The 15,357-nt window shown below is 44.7% G+C and overlaps 1 long non-coding RNA gene across 2 annotated transcripts in view; it reads left to right on the top strand.

Annotated features, from left to right (window-relative positions):
• The first annotated feature begins 2,066 nt into the window (after positions 1-2,066).
• Positions 2,067-15,357, top strand: part of LOC131085291 (uncharacterized) — a 40,848-nt gene continuing 27,557 nt past the window's right edge. The window contains exon 1 of one of the 2 annotated variants that reach the window (XR_009114616.1): positions 2,067-2,094. This is a non-coding gene — a long non-coding RNA (uncharacterized LOC131085291). Of the gene's footprint in view, positions 2,095-13,858; positions 13,883-15,357 lie in introns of those variants that run through there. The other variant, XR_009114617.1, reaches the window with a different exon arrangement.

Genomic DNA, 15,357 nt, shown 5'->3' with positions numbered 1-15,357 from the left:
TCTTGCAAATTATTACTGTCTAGCACTGTGCCTCTGTTTCTGAATATTTTCACCAATGCAAAAAAAAACCCCAAATCCTCACTCTCCTGAACTGTGAACGTTGCAGGATTAGATCTGCTATTTGGTATGTATGTACAGCTCTGCATGGTGTAGGTCATGGATAGATACAGCTGTATCTGGCCACGAGTGTGTGCCTTGATGCAAAGCATGCAAAAGCTGATCACCATCAATGTTTTTTACTGTCCTTTACCACTGGTTCTAAGATATAGGTCTACCATCTACAGTGTAAATGAAATTTTTCTCCTACTTTTTTTTTTAAAGAAAGGGAGAGAGAGATACATTAAATCAGTTTTGCTAACTTAGGATGAGGACAATAAGGAACCCAATAAGCAGCTTGCAAATTTAAGTCACCAGTCTAATCAAATTCCTCTGGGCTGCGGTGTCCTTTCTGTGAAATCAACCTGCATTAAAGCGGCTGGGTTGCTGTTTGTGAATGTACCATCTCTGCAAATTACCGCTGCTCCGTTGCATTGTGTTTGTATGAATGGGGGTGACATGTGCCTGCCCACAGGTCCACGTGAGAGAGGTGGGGTGAGGAAGGAAAGATATTTTTAAAATGAATCTAGAGGGAGAAAGTGGAAGCTGTGGCTTCACAGAATGTGAATGGTATCCTAAAATAACCCCTGTCATCTGCCCACCCACCCACTGCCAAAATCAAGGTGCAGCTCTTTCATTTAAAATTAATTCTTGGCCCCAGAGGGTATCGATAGATCAATATCTTGTGCTTCTGATCTCTTGCGGGCCACCCTTCAATGGCTCATGCAAGGGCTAAAAACAGAAAGATGCAACACAAAAGATACCGCAGTCAGCTCAAGCAAGGGGGATATTTTTAGATCAGAAAAGGGAAAGGAGGGGAGAGGGAGAGAGAAAGGAAAGAGAGGGAGAGAGGCTGGTCTAGGGTTTGCAATCTAATTTAGTCTCCCTCTTCCCCCCCCCTCCTTTTTTTTTCTCTCTCTCTTTTTTTATTCCATTGGTGGTATTTTCCATACAATCTGATTTCTGCCCGCTTGGCTGGGGGGGCTGGGGGGAGGGGGGTGGGCTGGCACAGCAAAGCCAGGCTGAAGATTCTGGAGTTTTATGGCTCATTCCAGCTAGTGGCTTCTCTCTGCCAGTTGAATTAATTTGATACTATTTTTGAAAGTCAGTGTTTCTAAGGGAGACCTAATGACGCAATGACGTCAATGCAGGTCAATAGCACACACTGGAGGAACTGACTGTGCTACCGGGAGCCAAGGGCTGGGAGCCCGCTCCAGCAGCCCGGCTCCCGCACACACATCCCCGCCGCCTCCCCGGCCACCCCAGCCCCCCGCGCCCCTCGGGGGCTGTGGCAGTCACCTCCCACCACCCCCCCCAAAAAAAAAAAAAAAAAAAAATCTGCGGTGAGAGGCAGAGTGGTGAAAGAGAAGCCCACCCTCGCTACCTGCGAAAGGCAGCGTTATTGTGGCGGTGCAGGCGCCCGGAGGGAGGCAGGCAGGGACACGCGTGTGCTCGGGCCGGCCGGGCCGCGGGCTATAAATAGCGGCGGGTGCGGGCGGCGGGGCCGGGCGGCTCCGTCCCGCGCGCTCGCTCGGGAGGTGCCGGGCTCGGCGGTGCGGGGGTGGCGCGTGGGCGGCGGGGCGGGGGAGGGGAGGGGAGGGGAGGGGAGGGGAGGAGGGGGCTGCTGCTTCTCCCTGTCTCCAAGTCAGGCTCTGAACACCAACTGGCTTCTTTTTTTTTTTTTTTTTTTTTTTTTTTTTTTTTTTTTTTTTTTTTTTTTGCCTTTCTCCTGGAAGAGTGCAGGCACACATTACGCGAAACCCACAGCCTTTCGCGATACACAGCTCGAAACGCTCTAGTTTATTTATATAGCCCCTCCACCCTCGGCTCTTCCCACCAGTCCCCAAATTCCCTAGAAATCCAGCTAAGGCGTGGGGAAGAGGAGAAAGCAGTTTTGGAGGGGAGGGAGTTATTTATTTTTGTTTTGTTTGGGGATTGTTTTGCTTTGTTGATTTTTTTTTCTTTGCATACAAAAATAAGTGAAGAAGATTTTGCAAGGTAGGTTTCTCTGTGCGTGTGTGTGTGTGTGCGTGCAGGTGTTTTCCTTTTGCTTTCTGCAAAGTTTTCTGATTTCAGTTGTTAGATGCTTTTACAAGAAGTAGACTTTTCTGATTTGTTCGGCTGCCTGCCTTGGAAAAGACTGGACAGCGTTGCATTCCCCCTCCTTGTGAAGAGTTCTCTAGGCTGTCGTGTCGTGTGTCCTGTGCATTTGATGTTCCTGCAGGAAAGCATGCTAGTTTGCAAGCTCAAACTGCAGGCAGGGAGCTATGCATTTAAGACCCACACACACTTTTTGTAGAGGCTGCAACTTTCATTTTGTCACATTTTGGGGTGGGGGGAGAAGAAAAGCGTCGAGTCACTCGGGAAACGAGCTTGCAAATGAAATTTTAATTGCAGAAAGAGTCAAAGTCAGCAGTGTTGAAGCTTAAGGAGGATGGGAAGGAGTTGACATTTCTTGCATAGAGAATTTGCTACCACTGGGAATAGACTGAGAGTCCATAGTGGAGGGGGGGAAATAGGTAAAATAGTAACAAAGTAAATGATGAGGCAAAATTCTGATGCAAGTGATGCAGGAAAGGCTGTGAGAGGCTGTTACAAGCTCTAACCACCTGTAGAGGGAAATCTTTATACATAGTAATTTCTGATAGCTGATCTATAGAGAAACTAAAGAGAATTACAGGTTCCAAAGTTTGCTGCTCTGCAATGTTCAAGCCAAGATGCCAAAATTCTTGGTTAATTCTTGGTGGCTTGCAAATTGCAGATACTTCAAGAGAAGTGGGGGTTTAGCAGCTACTGATTCTTAGTCTCCACCTTGGCTGCAGCCATCTGTGGTGCACATCCTGGTTTTCTTTACTGCTGCCGCACTCGACGTGGTTATCAAGAGATATCTTGCCTGAGAAGAGTGGGTTTGATTTATTACGAATTTCAAGCAGGTTTTTTAATTGGAAAAAGTTGGATGGTCTTCACTGTCTGAGGGGAAGGTTTCTAAAGTAGCTGTAGGAACCAACTGGTCTAACCAGTGGAAAACATTTTTCCCTTCAGAGGATCCTGCCCAAGTTGTGCATAACCAGAAGAGTAAAGCCTTGTGACAACTGCCACAGGGCACAACGTGGGTAATGTGTCGCACCTTGGGCAGTGCTTTTTCTTCTGAGGAGTCTCAGGACACTAGTCAGAGCAATGAAGTAGCCTGACCTCAGAGGGGACACAACATGCAACTGCAAGGTGATGACCAAGTGCCTCCGAAGGGTGAGGTGGCAGTGGGAGTCAAAGCCGTAGCAGGTTGTGCAGAAAGTCAAAAGTGAGGTGGTTAGGAGGCAGCATTTTCCCTTCACATTTGCTCATACACTATTTTCACCCCTTGTCATGAAGGACAGACCTGTCAAGAATGGGCTGCTGGTAATAAAGCATTCATTTCTTAATCATAGTCATAGAATGGTTTGGGTTGGAAGGGACCTTAAAGATCATCTAGTTCCAACTCCCCACTGCCCACTTGACCATGTTGTTCAAGGCCCTATCCAGCCTGGTCTTGAACATATCCAATACTTAATTCTTCTGATGCCTGCTGCATCATTGGTCCACCTCCCTTAGAGAAACATGGAGACCTCAAGTTAACTTGGACTTGAATCACCTCTACTGCCATCTCTTAAGCCCTCATCTCTCATTTGCCTCTCCAGCTGAGGAAACATGGAAATCCTGTGTTTTATTCCTATGAATCTTGATGCATGTGTCTTTGGGGTCATCTGAGTAGTGAGACTGCAGAAGGTGAAACAGCACAGGACAGTGCCACTCCCTTGTTTCCTCCATATAACATTACAGCAGCTGGAGTGCATCCCCTTGGGGTGCTATTTTGGGTCCAACCTGTGCCCTCATTATCTGCATTAACACCTCTGATTTTTGGTTCAATGATCTCAATCATCTTCTGGCAAAACCTCAAGTTGTTCCCACCCCTTTTTTACTGAGGTTTGTGCTTCATCTTTTCTTTTCTCTGTTCCTTATCCCAACCCCCAAATCTTTGATTGATCTGGATATCTGAATGTTTTGAAATGCCACCAGGTTTAAGCAGCTTCAGGAGTTCCTCCCTTGACACTTCAAGAAAGCAGCCAGTGGCAGGATGACTCTCGGTTATGCGTTTTCATTAAAATCCTTTCACTTCCTCCTCTCTGGGAACTTCTGAGGTCCTACACATGGTCTTCTCCATACAAACTCTCTTTAACCCAGATATTCTCACATCCACTTCACCTATGAGTCACTGCACTTTCTAGCCTACAATTACATTTGCATAGCTTGTGCAATAGAGGGAATTCTCCAGCTTGCACACTGCTCATCTACCCTCCTGCAGCTTTCCAGATGCTGCGTCTTTTCATGTCAGGTTTAGAAGGATTCTCTGTGTTGAAAGAGCTAACCACTACCTCTTTTTCTGCCCTGTCCTTTCTCTCTACTACCATCTCCTCCTAGTCCAACAGGGAACAGGCCTGCATCAACACAGGATCTTATCCTGAAAATGCTTATGTTGGTTTAGATGCTTGTGCAGAAGGATATTCCTTATTAAGACTCCTCCCAATTTTTATGGTCTTCTGCTACTCCTGAGTTTCTCATGTTAAACTATGTGCCATGATGCTACTTATCTCAAGGAGACTGCATAAACCAATTCTAAAGTGAAGTTTTTCTTTAAGAAGGTGGTTGTTTATGTCACCATACAGCATATTAAGTGTCAGGTGGATAGCCATATAGATGAAAATCCTGTACTTCTTCTCACAGTACTTCTCCAAATGGTCTTACCAAGAATTGCATAGTACCTCTGGAGATCTGGATACATTCTTCTTCATAGTAAATGGGCAATGAAAGTACCACTTTCCTATGAAAAGCCTTCAGAGAGGCAACCCCACACTACCTTATAAACTCTGGACACAAGAAGAAAAACTCTTTCTTCTACTAAACTATGCATTCTGTAGAAGGACTGGACAAAAGATCAGTGCTGGTGAGGTAGAGCAAAACAGTTTCTTACTTGGGCTCCCTTTTAATTTATAGAAATATGAGCAAGAGGACACAAGTCCACAAACTGTCTGACAGAAGGACTGCCCTCTCAATTTCACTGCAGACCTCTCTGAAAGACACTCCAAAATTCAGTGACACCTATGTGCAGTCCCACTGCCCAGTTAGTTCTCCTCTGCTTTCTCAATTGAAAACCTAGTATCAAGACAAGTGGCTCCACTCATCCTCATACTCCTTGGAGTATTTTTGATATTTTTGACATTTTTTCCCTTGAAATACCTGGATCACAAATAGGATTCAAAGGTTGTTTCAGCCCTCATATTTTCTCTATTGCATCACATTCTTGCAGATTCTTGCTGTGTAGAGGCTTCAGTTCTTCCTGCTTTTCAGACTTAGCCAGCTTCCCCATTGACTCCCACTGTGAGTGGAGGCCATGCATCTTGCTCTTACTGCTTGCTTGCTTCCCACTTCTCTTTGTACTACCCAAGGTCTCCTGCCTATGAACTTGTCTGTCACTTTCTGTAATCCTGTCAAAATTATCTGCACAATATAAATACTGTTATTTATAATATAAATTATATGTTAACTCCATAATATAATTTATAATAGAACAATAATAATTCTGCAAAATATAACTATTCCAAAATATAAAACCATGCTGGGACACAAATAATTTTGCTCTGTTTTTCACGGGACTCTGTTTTGTGCCCTTCCATTTGAATTGTAACCTCATGGGGCAGGTATTGAGTCTTGTTCATTCTTTTGTCCAGTACCTGTCACATCACAGATGGGTAGGTAACAATGACACAATCTGTCATCATTTTTACTTTTTGTCCCCCCTGAATAACTATCCAGCTTTATTTTAATGGTCCATGCTGTTTTGAAGTGTTGACTCCCAGCTAGAATGTTCCGCATTCTTACTTTTTGATTCTGGATTTGCACAGCATCCAGTAGGATGGGAGCTTAATCTGAGATTGCCAGCATATGATAATGGAGCTCATGTTTGAAAGTTTAACTTGTGACGTGTTGCTAATGTAAGGAGCAATCAGCTGATACAATATTAACATTAACAAAAATTAACACATCTCTAAATTTAGCTAAATATTCATTCTCAGTCTTGAACAACAACTCAGAATAGCTTTTACATGCAAACCTTGAACTACTCAGAAAATCATTACCTGGAATGTAATTCAGACTTTGTATCTCTGTTCATATAGCCCCATAATAATTGCAATTACTGCAAAAGCAGCACAAAACAGTGATCTGTGAGACATTTGCATAACTATATGGGTTTCATCCCCTGGCTCTGCAGCAGGCATTTATAGCAATATGATAATAGCCTGCACTTCTCTGTTGCTCATCCATGGATCTCCAGATATTCTACTAATACTCTGTAAGATCTGTATGATACTTCTCCATCCAGTTCACATCATGAGCTGTGTAGGTATTAATACATGTCTCTTGTCATTAAAAGGATGTACAGACAGCCACAGCAAGGACCAGACAGAGCTGCTGCCCATCCTGTGCTTTGCAGGGGACAAAATGGAGAGAACCACTGTAGTTCCCCTACCTGCAGTTTGCCATATATTGGCTGGTGGTAGTGGTTTGATCAGGTGTGTGCAAGGCAGTGGTGTTCCTGAGGCTTTCTAGAGGGCCTGTACTCTTTCAAGTAGTGAAATGTGTCCTTCTTCCTGTGAATTTCATGGCATGTCCTGTCTTCTCAGCAATAGCTGTTAGTCCAGCAGCTGTGACAGTTTTCCCTAGGGAAGCTGAAGCTTGTCTTAGCAGTAAAAACTTATAGATGTTTCTGCTCCTATGCCCAGCCACATGAATGACCTCCTCCCAGTTCATGACCAAATAACGCCATGTACTAGTAGACATAGTCACTTACTGGCAAAGTAAAAGAATTTGAATTCTACCATGTTTCTGTTGAGAAGATCCAACATCTGGGAAAGTAAAAGCCATTGGTGCTTGCCCAGCTGGTCCTCCTGGGACTTTCACAAGTTCTGCACACACCGATGGTTTGCCAGTCACGGTCAGGGAACCAGTGGCTTAATTTGTAAACTGCTCATAGAAAACACAGCTTGGATCTGAGCACAAAGAGCTTGGATCTTGGTGCCACTTATAGGGTTGAACTTGCTATTAGCACACAGTGCATAAATGTTAACTGAGGATAAAAATAGATGTTCAGACAAAAAGTCATATGTGATCTAGATCTTTTGATCCATTTGTGTTTTAATTTTCCTTCATGCTATTGAAAACTGCCAAATGTTTCTGCTTTACTGAATGTGGATTTCTCTAATTTGGGGGTCCAGAGAGATAGGAATTCCAGGACTACTGAACAGTGTGAATTTGAGACTTTTTGTTACCCCAAAAGGTAAGTAGAGGAGTGAATGATGAAATCGCCACCCTGTCCTTATTTGAATATGTGTTACATTTTCTGGCTGAGTAGCAATTTTTTGTTGCAATTTTTGATAGCCACATCGAAGTACATTATGAGGAAGAACAAATCAGAAGCAACAAACAAGCAAAGAACGGTGTTACAGGAGCACCATAGGTCAGGATAAGAGCTCATAAGGCCATGTCTTCATAACCCTAGGCATCTCACCTTGTCTTTTACCTCACCATCTAAGAAATGAAGCTAAATTAATGTATTTTCTTTTTCCCACCTCACTGTCTTCTGCCTTGAGAGGACTTGACTTTTTTTTTTCTTTGATGGATCCTTTGTCTTCATGATTTATTATCTCAGAAAATAAATTCTTCCTAAATTAGTTTGATATCACCCTATCCATATCCCATTCTCTCTCACGGAATGTAATACTGGATAGCTTGAGGTAAAGACTGACACAGATTTTTGGCATTTCTTCATCACAGCCTTCTCTTATTTTCTACTTGTTCAAGTTCCTGTATAATTTACCTTGAAGTGTTGTCTTATATTTTTGGTCTTGTTTACAACTCTTTCTTTAAGGTGGTTGCCAGATACATGTGCACATTTTGTTAAAGGTCGTGGGTCTTATTCGTGACAAGTTTCATTTTAAAGGCTAATGAAAATCAAATCTTAGTGTAAAGGCTCATCAAATTTGTAGCAGGATTCCTCAAAGGTTATGCTCCTTGTATCTGAAGTATGATGCTTATTCACTGTATTTCTTCCATAGGTTTAACTTTTATTAAGAAATGATATGAATTTCTTTTGATATCATCCTCAATATTGAGACCTTAGTGCTTCCACCAGCTTCATTATGCTAATACTTTTCTTCTTTTCATCCCTGTTATGCAGAAGTATGTCTCCAGGGCCTGATTTTGCAGCCATTGGAGGAAAATCCAGTTTCTATCCTACATGTTATAGCAATGATATATATCTATAATGTAAACAGAAAAGATAATGATGACAAAGCAACCTACGTATACTGACATTTCAACCCCAAACTGTTCAAGGTGTTTATTAATACAATCTCTGTAAGATGGTACTTGCACAAGTTGTCTATTTATTGGTGTCCTGGTATATGCATTTAGGTTCTCAAAATGATCCATAAATTGAAGTCTTAATAAGTCCTTGATCTTCTGACACAGGTGAGATTTTCTTTACTAATGTACTGCAGTTTCTCATTCTGATGTTGGAGGTAAAGTGTTCCTTTCCTCCTTTGGCTTCCTTGCATGCTCTAATCTCTGATTATTTATAATATTGCTGTCTTCTTACTGATGACTTTTATTGATTATCTCAATGCTATAGATATCTTCAAGAACATCCTCTTTAGGTGAGTATTGTCTTATCTTCATTTCATGAGTAGATATGCCAAGCATATAGTGATTGGCACTTCATCTAAAATTTGAGGAAGACCTCAAAATTATTCAAGGAAAAAGCCTTTCCATGAGAAATTTCAGATCAATATTTGTTGTAGCAAATTTGTGATTGGAAGAGGAATATCTAGATTCTAATCCTCTGCTTTAACTAGCAATTACTCTTCTTCAGACCTTTCACTAGCATATACTCCACCACCTATAAAAAACAGCAAATTGTTGAATAGATGTTGCTCTAATTTATTTCCATTTCAATGTGATTGCTCTTTCTTCTGCACTCTATGTTTTCCTGTTAGAAGAGTTAACTAGTAGAAGTTATGGATTAACCTGAACCTTTTATTCAAAACGATGAGGTGAGTTTGTGAGATCCTAGTATATCCTGGTGGCACTTCACTTCATTCTGTTTCTGTTTATCTTCTGTTCTCCTTATGTTTGGAACATATCACATGTCTTTCAGCTGCTTGGGTAAACTAGGCCAAGAACAGACTTGAAATGTTAATGGGAGTAAGACTGGGTTAGGAGAATATTTTATAGCAATTATTTTATTGAATGGCTAACAGGTGAGCAGAACTCCAAGTTCTGAGGAAGTAACTGTCAAACTACAGCAAAGCCAAATTGAGAAAGAGGTGGTGCTTGAATTCGCTGGATCAAAACCCTGAACAAGTTATGAATACCACTAAAAAATAGTTTTATTTTCAAAGTATACTGCTTTTAAAGTGTCGTAGTTGGTTTGAGCAGCAATTTTGTGCATGCTAATGTTTTACTATTAATAAAAATAGTAGTATCCCAATGCGGGGCATTATCTATCAGGGCAGAGTCTGAAAGGGAAATTTCCAAGAGTGAGGACAGTTCAATATGTGGAGCATATGTGTTAGAAACTGGGCTGCCCCTTTGGCATCTTCAGTAGCTATAGATGAAAGGTCATGTACCTGCAGGTGGTGGGGACTCTGCTGCTTCAGTCACTTCAGTCAGGTAACACTTTACAGAGGAGGAAAACATACAGGATCCATTGCTTTCATTAAGACTTCATTGGCAGGGAGGCTTAATTGTTCAAAAATGAGATGGCTAATAACTAAAATATCGAGATAGAAGATTTTCTTTTTAGTGGTTCTAATGATCAGGAGAAATGGGAACTGCTGTTTGGTACATGGTCACCTGCCAAACATTCTTTTCATTTTGGATAGCTTCCATTTTTTTTTTTTTTTTTCTGTGCAAGTGATTCTCTGGGCACTGGACATCACTTCAGCTAAGCCTTTAGCAGCAGGCAGGGACCACAGGAAATGGTTCTGCTGAGATGGAGATGATGCATAGGGCTGGAGAAACAGGGGAGAGCAAAGGGGAAGGCAGGGTGGTTTTATGAAAATAAGGGTGAAAGGTGGTACTACAGCTTCCATGAGAACATGTTAAACCCATTGGTAGGAAGATCTAGCTCTTTCACTAAGACTAGAGAGCTTAGGAGAAAAAAAACTCAAAAAAAAACCAAACCAATCCCCCATCCCCAACGCATACAACCAACCAAAATCAAACCTAAATATCTCACACGTGTGACTGCAAGGAGCTGCTCAGGATGTGAAGCAGAGAGGGAATTCCAGGCATCTTTATGGCTGGAGAGGGCCCGAGGTCCAGGAGTTGCAAGGCTTGCCAGTATGCCCACTCCTGACCTGCCTCAGAGATCATCCTTGGTACACTATCAGGTTGATCTTTGTGACAGAGAAAAACTAAAGCTGAACAGCTTTCCTCTGTTCATGTGCACAAAAGTGAACACTACAGAGAAATGCAAAGCTCTTGGGGTGTGTGTGGGAGGGGAGAGAGTAGATGATCATCCCTTCCTTCCACAGTAAGCCATGGGTTATCTGAAAGCTCTTGGGTCTGAGTGACAAAAGATAGTTTAGGTGTGCACTCCTCCATACTCAGACTCCTGTGTTCCCTAATGCTTTCATTAATCCAAGATGAGCTTTGTTGCAGCTCCTCAAAGAAGGTGGGTTGTGTGTCTGACACTCTGTCTGGGCTCTTGAGGTGTCTTGGTCTATCCTTGGTATAAGGTCTTTCCCTACAGTGGTATTTCTCTGCATCTGTCTGGCTTCTGGGCTGCTACTGCTATAAAGGCCAACTTCCCAGGTGTATATGGTGAAAACATGGTTTAGGTTGGGCTTTTCTCCTAGGTCTGAAGCACAACGTCTGTCCCAGTCCTGGGAAGATAGATTAGTAGCTGGCGTGCCAGAGATGTGTGAATGAAAATGGATCTGCTCACTTCTACCTGAGAGTGTGTGTAGTCATTTTAAAATGCCTAATCTGTCTCTCCAAGCCTGACAGTGCCCATGATGTGATCTCACAATCTCACATGGGTGTGTGATGTCCCCCTCCCTGCGTGCTGCTGTATCGCTGTATCACTGCCATACCTTGCAATGGCATTGTGTGGTTGAGACAGAGCCGGAGACAGCCTTACCTCATTGATTGCAGTTTATTGACATTAGGAAATTCATTGTCTGCAAAAGAAGTTGGTAATAATTAAGTGAGTTAATAAATAAGGAATGTGTGTGTACAGATTAGACAGTAAATAACTTACTGGCTTCTTGATTGCCCCAGCATCGTGCTTCTCTCCTCATGCGAGGTGTGAAAAGGGCTGATGGTGGATGGTGGGCAGGGTATGGTAGGATATTCTCACCTGGTGAAGAAATGGTCCCATAAACCTTGGCTTTCCTTGGGATGCTTGCGTGTGTGCCTGAGCCTGTCCCCGGGGCGGGGAGGTTGTTTAATGCTTTTAGTGCCATTTCCCAACAAATGAGAGATGTGTTTAAAAATAGCAACAGCCCTTTGCGCTTGCCTTTTTTTAGGCATTTTAAGAAACAGCTGCATCCCTTTGACTGGGAGACAGGGAAGGCGATATGCTCTTCAAGGTTCTCATTAGCTCCCCTGGGACTGTGGAAGGGCTACTGCTGCCCTCCCCTCGTGGCTACATTTGTTAATTGACCCCTCTTCACTCGCTTAGTGGCAAGAGAGGTCGTTTCAGAGATGTGTTTTGCTTAATGGGAGCAGGGAAAGGTGTGGTGCTTAAAGAAAATCCCTCTCTTGGCCAGATAAACCCCGGATTTGTCAGCAAGACAATTCTCTTTTGTCTGGTTGCTATTGATGCCTGGGTTTGAGGCGGGGGGCTCGGGGGTGCGAGTTCGTGTCTGTGTGTGTACCACTGTGCAAGCTCAGGTTTAGCCATTTGCGTACAGACAATAGCAGCATTATAATTTTTAATTGCAATTTCATTTGATATTCTCTCCCTTTCCCCCACCCCTCTCTCTGTATAATCTGGATCATTGCTCTCTGTAGCTGATTCCGTGGGAGACCAAGCAGAGTGCGTGGGTGCAGAATATAGAAAGCCAGAGCCATAGAATCTGTTATTTGCGTCATTCTAGGAGACGGGGCTGTTTGCCTGACAAATATACAGAATTAATCCTGGTTTTATCAATATCTGTCTTTTGCTACAGTAGCCAAATACAAGTGTAAAGTGGTAGGGGGACTTGCTGCTGGTGCTGTTGTTGATATCGGGAGGGGGGGCATGCGGGGGGGGTGACAGGGAAAGACAAAAAGTGAGGATGCTAAAATATATTCAGCAACCCCCATGCTGTTTGCCTTACAAATATTCGGAAAACAGGCTTATGTTTCCAAATTGTTTTTTGTTAAAATTGGTAACCACGAGAAGGGAACTGGGGGGGCGAGGAGGGGGCTAATGTTCTTGCAAGGTCTGGCTATGCAGATTGCTCTCCCTGCCTGTGCTTCTGCATGGGATATGTGTGTGGTTTTTAAGAAATATTTCCCTGTCCTCAGACCATGTCCCCCTCCCCCCCCCGCCCCCACCCCCCCCCCCCCAGCCCCCTCAGGATTTTTGTGCAACTGTACAGAGAACCGCACTACACAAAATGTGGGGCTTGCTAATTAACTCTTTTCCTCGAATTGAAGTGCCTTACTGCAAGCACAAAGCTCCAAGCACAGACATCTTTTATGATGAACTAGAGCCTCTGAAGAGGAGAATCTGAACGTGACGTCAATAGCTGATAACTGACGCAGCCTTGCAAAGGAGTCTCAGGCTGGCTCCTTGCAGCCTGCAAGCCCTAATGATTCTATTTTTTCCCCAGTCCCCCCTCGTAGTGAATTACTAGAACGCAAACACACACACCCCTTTTTTTTCATATATATATTTATAGATCCTTTATTCTCCAAACAAAGGGGTTTTTTAAAGGGGGAAGAGGCAGTGGGTGGGGAGGGGAGAATTTTTTTTAAAAAACAACCCTTCTTGGTGCTGGATGCAATTCAGTACATGAAACCATCTCTGTGTCCTGGCAAAGCAAGCATCCCTGCCTGAAATCCACATTTGTGCATGATGGCAAACTGGTGCATGGTGGTTGTGTTTTTTCCAAAGCCCACTTTATAAAGACTCCGGAGGAAGACAGACACAATAATGCTTGCAAGGCAACAGGCAGAAAGGCACAGAGACAGACTCAATGCAACTGTGGATTAGGGGTTTGTGCAATAGGACAGCATGGAAGGCGGTCAGTTTGGGTCGTTTGGTGTGGGTTTTGTTTGTTTGTTTTTGTTGTGTGTTTTTTTTTTTTTTTCTCTGCAATGATGCACCTAAAGCAAATGTAGATAGTGTTGCAGAAAGAAGCTGGGGTATGGGGGTGCATGGTTGGGGGTTGTTGTGTTGTAGGGGGGCAGACTAAATGCACATTTAATGTTTTGGACGTAGCGTTCCAGCAAAATGCCTTTGTGTGTGGATTTTTTCCCCAGTACCTGCTAAAAATAGCATCAGGGTTTTGATCGCGTTCCAGAAATAGACAGAGGGTTGCACTTGTATAAAAAGCGAGCGCGGGTGGAAGAAAACCTGGACATCACCGCAGTATTTTTTTTCCAACTCCTGTCTGGAAATTAATTGTTGGATTCTCCCCCCCCCCCCCCCACGCCCCCCTCCTCCCCCTCCCTCCCCTAACCGAGGAGTTCCCGTTTGGTAAGTAGTGATCTTTCCTGTGCATGATACAGACAGTGGCTGTGAGTCTTGTCTTTATTTTATGCATGCCTGGATTATATTTTCCTTCCTTTCTACTTTTCCTCTAAAGCGAGGGGGTTATACTCGTCTACATAATGAATTTGGTGCATGCCCGGAGCTCAGACAGAGGGAATTCTTGCAGAAAGGGGAATCACCCTGTCGGTAAATCTCTGAATCAATAGCGAGCTGCAACTCTCTCTCTCTCTCTGTCGGCGCTGTTGAGCCCCTCTCCCTGCTCGCCCCCCCCTCTATTTTCGCCCTCTGCGGGGGGAGAGGCAGAGCCGGCGGCGGGGCCGGGGGCGCAGGCCGGCCGCTCCCCGCAGGGCGGCCGCCGGGAGCTGTCCGCGCCCCGGTGCTGAACCCGCCGCTCCGTCGCCGCCGCCGCCACTCCCGCCACGGGCGGGAGTCGGTCCCGGCCCCGGTGTCCGCCGGGCGGGGGCCGCGCTGCGCCGCCTGCAGCGCCGCTCCCGCGGCGGCTTCCCCGCCGCCGCTCCTCCGCCCGGCGCCGCCTGCCCTTCCCGCCCGTGCGTTTGAAAGAGCCTGTACCTGATGATGGTGCTCCGCAAAATAAGAGGCTATAGGTTGCTTTATTTGGACTCACCCCTTCTCCTCCCACCTCATTTTTCCCCTCTAAGTGCTCACACTTTCCGCAGATCGCGTGTGTGCGAGCGTCTGTTTTTATTATTGCCCGTCCTTCGCGTCCTTAGTCATACCCTCACCAGCGGAGTTGGTGAAATGACTGAATTAGAGGCGAAGTAGTAGGGGATTGTTGTGGTGTATACGGAGTAGCTGTGTGGGGTTACCTCTGTGCTGCAACCACCCGTCACCCCCTCACCGCTTCTGGGAGCCAGGGAAGTTCTCGCTAGGCTACGAGCATGCATGTTCGCAGGCATTCCGGCTAGCAAAGGCATGTCATCAGATTGCATTAAAAGAGACAAGGAAACACCGTCTGGCACTCACATGCAGCACCGCGTTATCCCGGACAATGGTATCCCCTCCGAAACCGCCGTGGAAGGGGGCTTAGCCGCAGACTGAGACCTGCAAAGGATGAAAAACGCACGAGGCAGACAACAACCAAGGAAGGAGCTTCCCCCGGAGCACGTTTAGCCATGGCCTCGCAGTAAAAGCAAGCTTAGAAAATGGTGCACCTACCACACAAAGCCCAGCAACAATTGCGGATCCGCAGACAATGGCATGATGCAGCCATGAACATCAGTATAGCACAGTACACTGGGCTGGGGTGAGAGCACCTCCTGGCCAAGACCGCATGCAATGGCTCTAATCTAGGCATACAAAAGACATAATTTCTTGCAATTAATCAAACACCAGCGCCTGAATTCACAGCACGGTACTCCACCCACGGCTCCTCTTAATGTCTAAACCGTCCCTTCCCCGAGCTTGCGTGGTCGTATTTACAAGCGGACCAGATATCTATT

This window comes from Melospiza georgiana, chromosome 6 (assembly GCF_028018845.1).
Source record: "Melospiza georgiana isolate bMelGeo1 chromosome 6, bMelGeo1.pri, whole genome shotgun sequence".
NCBI lineage: Eukaryota > Metazoa > Chordata > Aves > Passeriformes > Passerellidae > Melospiza > Melospiza georgiana.
Note: the sequence above shows the minus strand (reverse complement) of the source record. Positions and strands in the feature narration are given on the sequence as shown.